The following is a 14310-nucleotide window of genomic DNA, read 5'->3' as shown; positions in this document are numbered from 1 at the left end:
CTCTTAGCAAGTTTGACAGCCTTGCGTAGAGTATAGACTGAAGCCTTATACTCCTCCATGTTTCCTGACTCTCTACCCAGGTTGTAGGCGGTGGTACGAGAGTTCAGAGCTGCTCTAATAGTGCTATCCACCCACGGTTTCTGGTTTGGGAAAATCCGCGCCGTTTTTCTGGGGACAATACCTTCGGCTATTGTTGTAATGTAGCTCACCACTGTGTCTGCGAGCTCGCTGACGTCACTGGCGCTTCCTTTGAACATATCCCAATCCGTTTCTGTAAACACGTCCTGGAGCGTGGCCTCTGATTCGTTGGTCCACTTCTTTGTCTCACGTGACACGACGGCGTCACGTGATCTCTGTTGATATGCCGGAAATAGCAAGATGGAGTCGTGGTCGCTCGAGCTTGTGGACCCCGTTAATGGCGGAGCGGCTACTGCCTTGTAGCCGGCTCTGAACGGGGAATAACAGTGGTCGAGTGTGTTTTTCCCTCTGGTGGAGCAAGCGATGTGCTGAAAAAAGGACGGCATCACTTTCTTCAGGTTGGCCTGGTTGAAATCGCCGGCCACTACCATCGCTGCGTCTGGATGTTTGATCTGGTGTCTGTTGAGATGATCGTGTAGTTCTCCCAGCGCTTTGCCCGTATTCGCGTGTGGGGGAATATATACGGCGGTCATGACGACCGCGGTGAGCTCCCTCGGGAGGTGAAACGGACGGCACAGAATAGAAAGATGTTCCATGTCCGGGGAACACGAGTTTGAGAGAACATGCACCCCCTCGGGATTAACCCAGGAATTGTTCGTGAGGAGGCAGACTCCGCCGCCGATGCTCTTTCCTGAGGCAGCGGTACGATCTGCACGTCTGATCTGATACATGTCGTTGCTGGTGACCGGGAGGAAGGCAATGCTGCATGTTTTCAATTCATTAAATAAAACTGATACTTTTGGCAAGGGTTTACTGACTGTCATACAAATAATCAACCAACTACATACTGTAACTTTTCAGTGCACGTTTTTATTTACATTGTGACAACAGCCTTGTGAGCTCCCGCACACAGACATGATGGAATTCAAGTTCAAGTTTGTATTGATCACATATAGGCAGGCTACACATGGCGTAGGCTACATGGCAGTGAGATTCATTGTTCTTGTATATGCTCTTGTATTATTGTTTATATAGGCTACCTAATACCGACATCAAAATAGATTGTATGCCTCTACAAATCACATGCAGGTAGAAAATTGACGGAGAACTTTAATCCCTGGGTATTAATCGAACTAAACGAAGAAAAGGCAGTCATATTCCAGCATGGTTATTAATGACACCAATGGCAAACAGTGGTTAACGGTCTTTATTAGTGTTTGCGCTGCCCAGGCAGCAATGGTCTTTATGAAGTTAATAGATATCATATCCGACATCACCGTACGTGTACATGTCTGTCAGCCTGTCGCGTATTTCTCCCATAACACGCTTCGCTCGGCTTAGTCCACTTTTCCACATTTCATGGGGGTGTTCCATTACCGTAGGCCCCTGGTTAATTACGGGTGGTGCTATATGCAAATACTTAAAATCGTGCACGAGCGTGGAGCGTAGAACAAATGGTATTTATCAACATGGAGTGTGCATAGAACCTGTGTGATAAATCCCAATTTTTCTGTGCGTACACACATTCTAAATTCTGTGCTTAAGAACGAAAATAGAACACTTTCTAAGCATTGTTGATAAATGAGGGCCCAGGCGTCGGACTGTTCCTCGTTCTCTGTGTGTTCCTGTCAATAAAATCCATCGATTGACTTCACCTTTGTCTCCTGATTCTCTGTCCAGCTGGCTCATACATGTCAATCCAAACGGATTCAGTTTTTATACTATCATAGCAGTAATGACAAGGTATTGATATTTTTTTCTTTCTTTTTTATCTACATAATTTCATTGAGCTGTAATTAACACAATACAAGGATTCAATGTCCCTAATGAGATCACTGGTGGCCATATTTCAAATAGATTTACTCATTTTAGATAGCTTGTATAATCATACTAAAGACACTATATGGTACCACATTTTGTTGGCCATTTTAATTAGCTTGAAACTTCATATTGGAATTTCCCTACTAATTACGAATCTATCTTTCTCTCCCTTTCTCTCTCCCTCCCCCGCCCCCCTCTCTCACTCTCTCCTTCTCTCTCCAGTTCCCAGTGCAGTGAGGAACCTCCTCCTCTCTCCCCATGTAGCAGTGGGGGGTCTGGGGGTATCCTGGACCCTCGGAGAAGGAGATCTGGACATGTACACTGTCTCTCTGGCTAGCATGGTGAGTTAGTATTATAATACTGTCTAGCGTGGTGAGTTAGTATTATAATACTGGCTAGCATGGTGAGTTAGTATTGTCTAGTGTGGTGAGTTAGTATTATAATACTGTCTAGCGTGGTGAGTTAGTATTGTCTAGTGTGGTGAGTTAGTATTATAATACTGTCTAGCGTGGTGAGTTAGTATTATAATACTGTCTAGCATGGTGAGTTAGTATTGTCTAGTGTGGTGAGTTAGTATTATAATACTGTCTAGCGTGGTGAGTTAGTATTATAATACTGTCTAGTGTGGTGAGTTAGTATTATAATACTGTCTAGTGTGGTGAGTTAGTATTATAATACTGTCTAGCGTGGTGAGTTAGTATTATAATACTGTCTAGTGTGGTGAGTTAGTATTATAATACTGTCTAGTGTGGTGAGTTAGTATTATAATACTGTCTAGCGTGGTGAGTTAGTATTATAATACTGTCTAGTGTGGTGAGTTAGTATTATAATACTGTCTAGTGTGGTGAGTTAGTATTATAATACTGTCTAGCGTGCTGAGTTAGTATTATAATACTGTCTAGTGTGGTGAGTTAGTATTATAATACTGTCTAGCGTGCTGAGTTAGTATTATAATACTGTCTAGTGTGGTGAGTTAGTATTATAATACTGTCTAGTGTGGTGAGTTAGTATTATAATACTGTCTAGCATGGTGAGTTAGTATTGTCTAGTGTGGTGAGTTAGTATTATAATACTGTCTAGCGTGGTGAGTTAGTATTATAATACTGTCTAGCATGGTGAGTTAGTATTATAATACTGTCTAGCATGGTGAGTTAGTATTATAATACTGTCTAGCGTGGTGAGTTAGTATTGTCTAGTGTGGTGAGTTAGTATTATAATATTATCTAGCGTGGTGAGTTAGTATTATAATATTGTCTAGCGTGGTGAGTTAGTATTATAATATTATCTAGCGTGGTGAGTTAGTATTATAAATTATAATACTGTCTAGCGTGGTGAGTTAGTATTATAATATTGTCTAGCGTGGTGAGTTGGTATTATAATATTATCTAGCATGGTGAGTTAGTATTATAAATTATAATACTGTCTAGCGTGGTGAGTTAGTATTATAATATTGTCTAGCGTGGTGAGTTGGTATTATAAATTATAATACTGTCTAGCGTGGTGAGTTAGTATTATAATATTATCTAGCATGGTGAGTTAGTATTATAAATTATAATACTGTCTAGCATGGTGAGTTAGTATTATAATATTGTCTAGCGTGGTGAGTTAGTATTATAATATTATCTAGCATGGTGAGTTAGTATTATAAATTATAATACTGTCTAGCATGGTGAGTTAGTATTATAAATTATAATACTGTCTAGCATGGTGAGTTAGTATTATAAATTATAATACTGTCTAGCGTGGTGAGTTAGTATTATAATATTATCTAGCATGGTGAGTTAGTATTATAAATTATAATACTGTCTAGCGTGGTGAGTTAGTATTATAATATTATCTAGCATGGTGAGTTAGTATTATAAATTATAATACTGTCTAGCATGGTGAGTTAGTATTATAATATTGTCTAGCGTGGTGAGTTAGTATTATAATATTATCTAGCATGGTGAGTTAGTATTATAAATTATAATACTGTCTAGCATGGTGAGTTAGTATTATAAATTATAATACTGTCTAGCATGGTGAGTTAGTATTATAATATTGTCTAGCGTGGTGAGTTAGTATTATAATATTGTCTAGCGTGGTGAGTTAGTATTATAATACTGTCTAGCATGGTGAGTTAGTATTATAATATTGTCTAGCGTGGTGAGTTAGTATTATAAATTATAATACTGTCTAGCATGGTGAGTTAGTATTATAATACTGTCTAGCGTGCTGAGTTAGTATTATAATATTGTCTAGCGTGGTGAGTTAGTATTATAAATTATAATATTGTCTAGCGTGGTGAGTTAGTATTATAATACTGTCTAGCGTGGTAAGTTAGTATTATGATACTGTCTAGTGTGGTGAGTTAGTATTATAATATTGTCTAGCGTGGTGAGTTAGTATTATAATATTATCTAGCATGGTGAGTTAGTATTATAATATTATCTAGCATGGTGAGTTAGTATTATAATACTGTCTCTAGTGTGGTGAGTTAGTATTATAATATTGTCTAGCGTGGTGAGTTAGTATTATAATACTGTCTAGCATGGTGAGTTAGTATTATAATATTATCTAGCGTGGTGAGTTAGTATTATAATATTATCTAGCGTGGTGAGTTAGTATTATAATATTATCTAGCGTGGTGAGTTAGTATTATAAATTATAATACTGTCTAGCGTGGTGAGTTAGTATTATAATATTGTCTAGCGTGGTGAGTTAGTATTATAATATTATCTAGCATGGTGAGTTAGTATTATAAATTATAATACTGTCTAGCATGGTGAGTTAGTATTATAATATTGTCTAGCGTGGTGAGTTAGTATTATAATATTATCTAGCATGGTGAGTTAGTATTATAAATTATAATACTGTCTAGCATGGTGAGTTAGTATTATAAATTATAATACTGTCTAGCATGGTGAGTTAGTATTATAATATTGTCTAGCGTGGTGAGTTAGTATTATAAATTATAATACTGTCTAGCATGGTGAGTTAGTATTATAATACTGTCTAGCGTGCTGAGTTAGTATTATAATATTGTCTAGCGTGGTGAGTTAGTATTATAATACTGTCTCTAGTGTGGTGAGTTAGTATTATAATATTGTCTAGCGTGGTGAGTTAGTATTATAAATTATAATATTGTCTAGCGTGGTGAGTTAGTATTATAATATTGTCTAGCGTGGTGAGTTAGTATTATAAATTATAATATTGTCTAGCGTGGTGAGTTAGTATTATAAATTATAATATTGTCTAGCGTGGTGAGTTAGTATTATAGAGTCTAAATGTCTACACCCTGTCTTAAATGTCCCCAACCAGTGTACCTGAGTATAAATGTCCCAACCCTGTGTGTCCGCTCCACCAGGAGGGTGTAGTAATGGAAAGGCGTCCCGTTCCTAAACATGTCACCTCTCTGGACTTCCTGGATTTGACTCCTGGGAGGGGCTACAGGGTCACTATCCAATCACTGAGTGGAAAGCTGACCAATAACAACACTGCTACCGGCAGGACTGGTAAGAGAGAGAAAAAAAGATTGATTCATTGACTGATTTAGACAGAAATAACTAATACAAATAGTATTATCATCATCTATAACCATTATCATGTTGTGTTTATAATCACACAATCAATCAGTACTCTCTCCATACATGCCTGTCATTATTCATTGAGACCCATAGGAAAACTACATATTTACCACATTATACTGCTGTGACTTATAGTATTACTGTGGTGTACTATGTTTATATTAAATATATAATATATTTAATATTTCAAAATATAAATAAATAAATGATTAAATACATAAATAAACATTATAATGTTTAACACAAATATCCATGTCCTCCACACCAGCCCCGGCCAGAGTGACGGCCCTCCAAGCCGACAGCGACCACACCACACACAGCCTCGCCGTCACCTGGGAAATGCCGGTGGGCGTGTACGACGGCTACACACTGCAGCTATTGGACGAGGCGAACGTGGCTCTAGCCAACCGGTCGCTGGCTCCGGGGACCACCAGGGAGCTGCTGGAGGACCTCACCCCTGGGAAGTGGTACACAGTTCGGGTGCTGACTCTGAGCGGCGGGGTGTCGTCCCTGGAGGCCGTCACGGAGGGTCAAACGCGTGAGAACATTTCAAACCTTTATTTAAACTCGAAAGGCAACCGACGTTTTCCCCGGTCACATTGCGTTTACATACAGAGACAACCGATCATAAATACAGCATAGGAATCACAGCATAGAAAATCACAACAATAAGACAACGGCACAAGGGTAGACAAAAACAAGGATAACAAAGCAATTAAAACACATACAACCTAATTGACAATGATTAGTGATCAAGGTCTTAAATTCTGCGACAGAGGGGAGAATCTACGTTTTTTCTTTTCTTTTTACTGTTGGAGTTCATTCCATGAGCTAGAGGCATCATAGTGAAATGCAGAATCTGAGGACAGAGGGAAAGACAGAGTCCAATGATTTAAGAGTGGAGGCCGCAGCATGTCTGTAGATTACATCACCATAGTCCAAGAAGAGAAAAAAAAACTGCTTCGACAACTCTCTTCCTGCTAATCAAAGGAAAGCTGGTTCTGTTTCTATACAGGTAAAAAGCCTGCGAGTTAAAGGATGCAATGTCTCTGTCCACTAGTTGATGAAATTGTCGCTACAGTATAGAGCACAGTAAGCTAACTATCTGCCAATGAAAGGAGGGTTGGACTCATTGCAACTGCGCCAAAACGGAGAGTGAAACTGAACACGGATGGGATGTAAACATTGCAAGCAAAGAAAACAACAGAAATTTACTTTGTAAAGGTTCTATGAGGTAGGACATGTCAGCTTGTAGACTATAGACAACAACAGGTTATATGAGGTAGGACATGTATTCAGCTTGTAGACTACAGAACAACAACAGGTTATATGAGGTAGGACATGTATTCAGCTTGTAGACTATAGAACAACAACAGGTTATATGAGGTAGGACATGTATTCAGCTTGTAGACTATAGAACAACAATAGGTTATATGAGGTAGGACATGTATTCAGCTTGTAGACTACAGAACAACAACAGGTTATATGAGGTAGGACATGTATTCAGCTTGTAGACTATAGAACAACAATAGCAAACTGTCTATTTGGGTTGAAATGTGAATATAAACAAAAGTGAACTGTTTACAAGAAAACTCTTGGATACATTTAATGTGTTCTTGTTTTTGCTGCTAAAACGTCTCTCTCTCTCTCTCTCTCTCTCTCTCTCTCTATCTCTCTCTCTCTCTCTCTCTCTCTCTCTCACTCTTTCTCTCTCTCGCTCTCTCAGGTCCCGCAGCAGTCAGTCATCTAGCGGTCAGCTTTGCCAACAGATCCTCCCTCTCCTTCTCATGGAGACCTTCCATTGGCTATGTTGACGCCTACGACCTGTCACTCTACAGCGTTACCGGGGAAACGGCCAATAAGCAACAGGACACTGCCGGGACAGAACATCACAAGGCGGGTGGAGCTTTGATCTTAAATGACCATGATGGATGGTTTTTAATACCAATCACCTGCACATGCACTTTATTGTGTTGCTGTCTGTCTGGTTGTCCTATCTGATTTGACTCTTAACGTGGTGGAAGTGGAAGCTAGTAGCTACTGGAAACTGGTGTTTTATCACCTCTTACCAAGGCCACCCCTGTCCTAGATAGATAGGAAATAGAGAGACAGACAGACATCTCGGCCTCCCACCACAAACTGTGAACAGTCTGTCAGTCAGCATGTAGCATCGTGGCATATCATCTAAATGTGTGATTTGATTTGTGTTCCAGGTTCCTGGTGTGTTAGTGAACTCCCAGAGAGCTGATCCAGGGTCAGAGAGCTGTCTGTTTTCTGGTCTGCAGCCTGGATCTCTCTACAGACTGGAGGTGGTCAGCTGGAGCAGAGGAATGTCCAGCGACTCCTCCCTACTGGCCAGGACTGGTAAGAAACCAGTATAGCATAGAACACAGTTAGGTAAGAAACCAGTATACCATAGAACACAGTTTGGTAAGAAACCAGTATACCATAGAACACAGTTTGGTAAGAAACCAGTATACCATAGAACACAGTTTGGTAAGAAACCAGTATACCATAGAACACAGTTTGGTAAGAAACCAGTATACCATAGAACACAGTTTGGTAAGAAACCAGTATACCATAGAACACAGTTTGGTAAGAAACCAGTATACCATAGAACACAGTTTGGTAAGAAACCAGTATACCATAGAACACAGTTTGGTAAGAAACCAGTATACCATAGAACACAGTTTGGTAAGAAACCAGTATACCATAGAACACAGTTTGGTAAGAAACCAGTATAGCATAGAACACAGTTTACAGGACTGGTAAGAAACCAGTATACCATAGAATAGATTAGAACACAGTTTTTTACAGGACTGGTAAGAAACCATTATACCAGCAACTCCTCTCTACTTGCCACCAGTATACCATAGAACATAGTAAGATACTAGTACTATTATAGAACATAGAGATAGAGCACACAGATATGCATACACCCTTGTATTTGCTTTTTAATGCTTACTTTTGACAGAATGTAGACTGTAGAACAGCAATAGAAAACTCACAAATAGCAAGTTGTTTTGGAAATCTTTAGATAGCAGCTATCTGTTAGAGAGCCGACCAAGCAACCAACACGACCCGTCAGCCAGTTACGATGTCGTATGAACGCAGAGAGCAGGTCATCACAGCTCAGTACCATTAGGACCCAGTCGATGATGATATCACAGATACTATATTATGTTACAGCTATCTCTCTAAGCCTCTCCTGCTCATTATCTCTCTCTCTCTCTCTCTCTCTCTCTCTCTCTCTCTCTCTCTCTCTCTCTCTCTCTCTCTCTCTCTCTCTCTCTCTCTCTCTCTCTCTCTCTCTCTCTCTATCTTTCTCTATATATATGTGTGTGTGTGTGTGTGTGTGTCTCTCTCTCTCTATCTTTCTCTCTCTCTCTGTCTCTCTCCATCTGTGTGTCTATCTGTCTCTCTATCTCTCTCACTCACTCTCTCTCTTTCTCTCTCTCTCTTCAGTTCCGTCCTCAGTCTTGTCTCTTCAGGTGTTGAATGGGGGACAGACAGACAGACTGACAGTCAACTGGGAGCATGGAGACGGTACCAGAACCAGCTACCAGGTAACTAGTTGTCTGGTAATCAGAAGGTTCCTGGTTCGATTCTGGTTCCTCCCAGGCAGTGTGTTGAAGTGTCTTTGAGCAAGACACTTAACACCTAACTGCTCCCGTTGGCACCTTGCATGGTTGCCTTCGCCATCTGTGAGTGAATATGTGAATGTGAGGCATAAGTTGTAAAATGCTTTGGATAAAAGCTGTTATATAAATACAGGCCATTTAATATTAACTTAACTAACCAGCTATCAGGTAACTGATAGTAATATTAACTAACCAATCGTCCAATCTTTCGCCATCGACTAAAGACTCACTTCTTCAACCATTATCTGAAATGATAATAAAAAAAAAAAAAAAAAAAAAATCTAACCCTGACTAACCTTACTGTCATGCACTTGTCCTAATAAACTAACCTACACTGTAACACGCAACACTTTGATGAACATTGTTACTCAGCTGATAGAGTTGTACCCTTCTTGCTGTCTTGTCGTACAGAACTTGTAAGTCACTTTGGATAAAAGCGTCAGCTAAATGACTAAATGTAACTGTAAATGTAACCAGCTACCAGGTGACTAGTGGTGATATTAACTTAACTAACCAGATACCAAGTAACTAGTAGTAATATTAACTTAACTAACCAGCTACCAGGTAACTCGTAGTACTATTAACGTTAGGTTATGACTATAACCAAGTTCTGTTAGTATAGCGACGCTCGGCGTCACTCTCTGCACTGTCCTCGCACACGTGCACACGCACTGAATAAAGACCACAATGTACCTTTAATCCCAATATTTGTCTGACCACACCCCTATCAGCTTACCCATATAAGCAGGGGTGGGGCCACCCACTCGCCTCCTTCCCAAGCTTTCACCACAAGGCGAGATCAAGGGCTGCAGCGGCGTCGGACGCCGAGCGTCGCTATACTAACAGAACTTGGTTATAGTCATAACCTAACGTTCTGTATCGTATAGCTCTCGCTCGGCATCACTCTCTGCACAAGGGAGGCCGAGCGAGAGCCATCGGCCGACAAATACACCCCGCTGAAAGCCCCCCACAACCATCAGAACAGGGAGGGCCGAGCCCCCCCGACCCACCCTAATGGAGGGCACCCCCCCTATTGGGGGCTTCACGGGAGGGCGACGGACCCGACCGTGCGAAGAGGCACTCAAGCAACTCAACGCACAGGGTGAGCAGCCGTGGCTTGACCCCACGACTACACACACGCACAACCCGCATGCCACCCGGGAACGAACGGAGGAAACAACCTCGTTACTGCCCCCAGAATCACGGGGTCAAGGGCAAACCCAACCCCGTGGCAAGGCCGTAGCAGCGGAGCGCGAAGGAAGACCCAGACCCACCAAAGGGACTGGACCCCCTGGAACGGGGGCCCAGAGAAGTCCATGATGCCAGCATCAAGACCCCACCAGGTGGGCACTTAGTGACCCCGCCCCCCACATCGCCAGCGTATTCGGACAAAGGCCCCTCAGCCGAGTGGGCCCTGTCCCCCCAATAGTACACCGCCTGGCACACTGACCCTGCAGAACAGGCAGTAAGCATGGCCGTAAGCACACAAAAAAGGTTAACCAACGGAAGCAGGCAGCGCACCGGGGAAAAAACCAGGCAACAGGCTATTAACCCTAGCCTGGAGACTGCGGACGAGACAGGCGCCAGAGGGGACAGCTGAACACAGCTGCCCCGGCGGAAGGAGCGTAAGCTGGCGGTGTTGCATGACCAAGCCTCCATTTAAAAAAACCCACCCAGAGGGGTTGAGGCAGAGAAGGCTGACACGATTGGCAGACGTCATGAACGTGCAGGGGCACCCTCAAACGGTGAACCCGGGAGTTGACACTGCTCCAACACACCAGGGAATCAACCACCTTGGTGTTACCCAATGCGGTGGTTGTTCCTATAACCCCTCAAGAAAAAACTCCAAAACACACCTGCGGGTATACACCGGCTATACCGCAGTACAAGTGTTTCAGTTTTTCGAAAAAGGGTTAACCCAGGCCTACGGGTCGACGAAACATTACTTCGGACCGGGCCCGGTGATACGGGAAGCACAGGGTCACCAGAGGAGGTCAAAGACCACCCCAACAGGCCCCTCTTCGCCATGCGTGAGAGAGGAGCGAAAAAGAATGGAGAACCAGCCCCTAAGCACACCGTACTTGGTATTCCCAGGCGGTCTCCCAACCAAGTACTAACCAGGACCAACCTGTGTAGCGGCCGAGATCTGACGAGATCGAGCGTGTACAGGTTGGCATGGCCGTAAGCCATTACGACAGTGCTGAGTAAAAAACGTACCCAACCAGGGTCTCCATAGTGCTTAACCCTGTGACACCCAGACCAACCTGGCATTTTTCCCCCTGAAAAAAGCCCAAGTCCCTCAGGGTACCAGAACAGCAGATCTGCATCCCCGGCGGACAACGGGTTCAACTGATCCGGACCAGCGTGACCAGAACCAGTCCCGTGCCCTAACCACGCCGACATGCCTACTCCAGGAGAAGGGGCAGATATGCGTGTTGATCTTAAACATGAAAAGAAGGCGCCACCCAGACGTTCGGGCGAACCGCGCCCGGTGGCCCACCCCCAGGGCGTGAGACCCCTCTACATATGTTCAGATCCATTCCGTCATCATCCCCCAGACATGAACGAGAATCCGTCGATGACAAAAAACCAGGTCGTTGGATTTGGTCGTCGGAAGAGGAAAAACCTCCATCCCAGTTGCTTTATAAAAACGTCGTTTTAACCTCAAGCAACCAAGGCGCGCCAGTCAGTCGCCTGTTTACAGAACACCCCGAGCTAGCACTATACGTGCGTCGGGACACACCCACATCAATGAACAGGCTATTTAGACCTGTCATTGAATCCCCAAGGCGCCATGGGGAACGACTAGAGGGGTGTGACACTTCCTAACTCCAACTCTTTTTAGTAGAAAAGAAGGAAGCACCAACAGTATGTATCCCAGTCTACACAGCCGGGGGTAAAAAATTTCACATTTTTACATCCCACCACCCTCCCATAGGAAGGAGACGGGAATCCCCAGAGAGACTTCCCACGTGAGCTGTACAGATTGAAAAGAATATATTGCACCTTGAGCCATGTAAAAAATTGGATTTAGGGCTCTCCGGGGAGGAGGCACTGAACCCATACACACTCAATAATCGAATTGAATCGAATACATACACAATAGAGTAGGACTCCTTCTAGAGGGTCCACTCACCTTGACAATCTGAGGAGGAGGCTCTGTACTCTGAAGGAGGCTCCCTCACATGGAAGGAGGAGTCCCGACTCACAGAAGGCCCGAATAGGAGCTTGGTGAGGAGGAGCCCTGACCACCCCCCAAAACAGATCCATCACATGGACCTGAACAGCACACGGAAGTCCTACCAACAGAGACGCGCACGGTGACGTACTCTATGGCGGGGGAATTTCTGCGGTGCACACGCCCAATATTCCAGGCCGTGGGCCCCACCCCTGCTTATATGGGTAAGCTGATAGGGGTGTGGTCAGACAAATATTGGGATTAAAGGTACATTGTGGTCTTTATTCAGTGCGTGTCCACGTGTGCGAGGACAGTGCAGAGAGTGACGCCGAGCGAGAGCTATACGATACAGAACTTAACTAACCAGCTACCAGGTAACTCGTAGTAATATTAACTAACCAGCTATCAGGTAACTAGTAGTGATATGAACTTAACTAACCAGCTATCAGGTAACTAGTAGTAATATTAACTTAACTAACCAGGTACCAAGTAACTAGTAGTAACAGGTTTCCATGATGCCAGTTACCCAGGTGGGGTATCTCCCAGGCCTTTCTGTGTGGAGTTTGCATGTTCTCCCCGTGCTCGCAAGGGTTTCCCCCCCGATAAGATAAACCCAATGGAAAAACATGCACAACAACAAGATCGCTAACGCTGTGGCGTCCTTGACGAAGACGGACAGGAGCACTTGGATTGGTCCCCTGGCGCGGCTCACGTTGACGCCTGTCTGCTCCCGGCTGCCCTTGGGGGGGAAGGACGACGGGATGGGTTAATCGCAGATACGAATTGCATGCATGCATCGCATGTGTGCCAATTGATGACCTCGGAGCAGGTCCTAAATTATTAAATTATACTAACTTAACTAACCAGCTATCAGGTAACTAGTAGTAATATGAACTTAACTAACCAGCTATCAGGTAACTAGTAGTGATATGAACTTAACTAATCAGGTACCAAGTAACTAGTAGTAATATTAACTTAACTAATCAGCTATCAGGTAACTAGTAGAAATATTAACTTAACTAACCAGCTATCAGGTAACTAGTAGTAATATTAACTTAACTAACCAGGGACCAAGTAACTAGTAGTAATACTAACTTAACTAACCAGCTACCATGTAACTAGTAGTGATATGAACTTAACTAACCAACTATCAGGTAACTAGTAGTAATACTAACTTAACTAACCAGCTATCAGGTAACTAGTAGTGATATTAACTTAACTAACCAGCTACCAGGTAACTAGTAGTGATATTAACTTAACTAACCAGCTACCGGTTAACTCGTAGTAATATTAACTTAATTAACCAGCTATCAGGTAACTAGTAGTGATATTAACTTAACTAACCAGCTACCATGTAACTAGTAGTGATATGAACTTAACTAACCAGCTACCAGGTAACTAGTAGTAATATTACTGTCACTTAACTAACCAGCTACCATGTAACTAGTAGTAATGTTAATGTTTTGTTTTGGTCTGATGTGTGGGTTGGAGTTGAGTGGGGGAGGGGACAGGGGGGAGGGGACAGGGGGGAGGGGACAGGGGGGACGCGGAGGGGACAGGGGACAGGGGGGGAGGGGACAGGGGGGAGGGGGGAGGGGGAGGGGACAGGGGGGAGGGGGGGAGTGGACAGGGGGGAGGGACAGGGGGGAGGGGGGAGTGGACAGGGGGGAGGGGACAGGGGGGAGGGCTTGCTGCTGCTGGTCTTCACACCTTCAAACTATAATACATTTGATGGGATTACAAAGTCTGAACTAACCAGCTAACCAGCTAACTAGCTGGTTATGCCATGTGACCGGCTGGAGGAGAATGCACCACCAGGGTTAACTGTGGGTCGTGTCTCCACCGGTCCAGGTGGTTCTGTACAACTCAGCTGGGGCCACCTCTGGGGGCCCAGAATCTGGGGGCGGAGCACAGAGGTTCACATGTTCCCAGGGTTGACTCCGGGTAGGCTGTACCGCGCTGAGGT

General features: G+C 43.6%; 1 pseudogene across 1 annotated transcript in view; it reads left to right on the top strand.

Moving 5' to 3' along the window:
- Positions 1 to 14310, top strand: part of LOC311242116 (receptor-type tyrosine-protein phosphatase beta-like) — a 119090-nt pseudogene that overhangs the window by 72175 nt on the left and 32605 nt on the right. Inside the window, exons 16-22 of the transcript XR_014620995.1 lie at positions 2182 to 2300; positions 5306 to 5453; positions 5794 to 6063; positions 7252 to 7421; positions 7739 to 7889; positions 8991 to 9091; positions 14196 to 14310. The exon at positions 14196 to 14310 is cut by the window's right edge and continues 54 nt beyond it. The product of XR_014620995.1 is annotated as a receptor-type tyrosine-protein phosphatase beta-like (transcript). The remainder of the gene's footprint in view (positions 1 to 2181; positions 2301 to 5305; positions 5454 to 5793; positions 6064 to 7251; positions 7422 to 7738; positions 7890 to 8990; positions 9092 to 14195) is intronic.

This window comes from Notolepis coatsorum (assembly GCF_963971535.1).
Source record: "Notolepis coatsorum genome assembly, chromosome: 15".
Lineage (NCBI taxonomy): Eukaryota > Metazoa > Chordata > Actinopteri > Aulopiformes > Paralepididae > Notolepis > Notolepis coatsorum.
The sequence above is the reverse complement of the archived record's forward strand: the minus strand, read 5'-3'. Positions and strand labels throughout refer to the sequence as shown.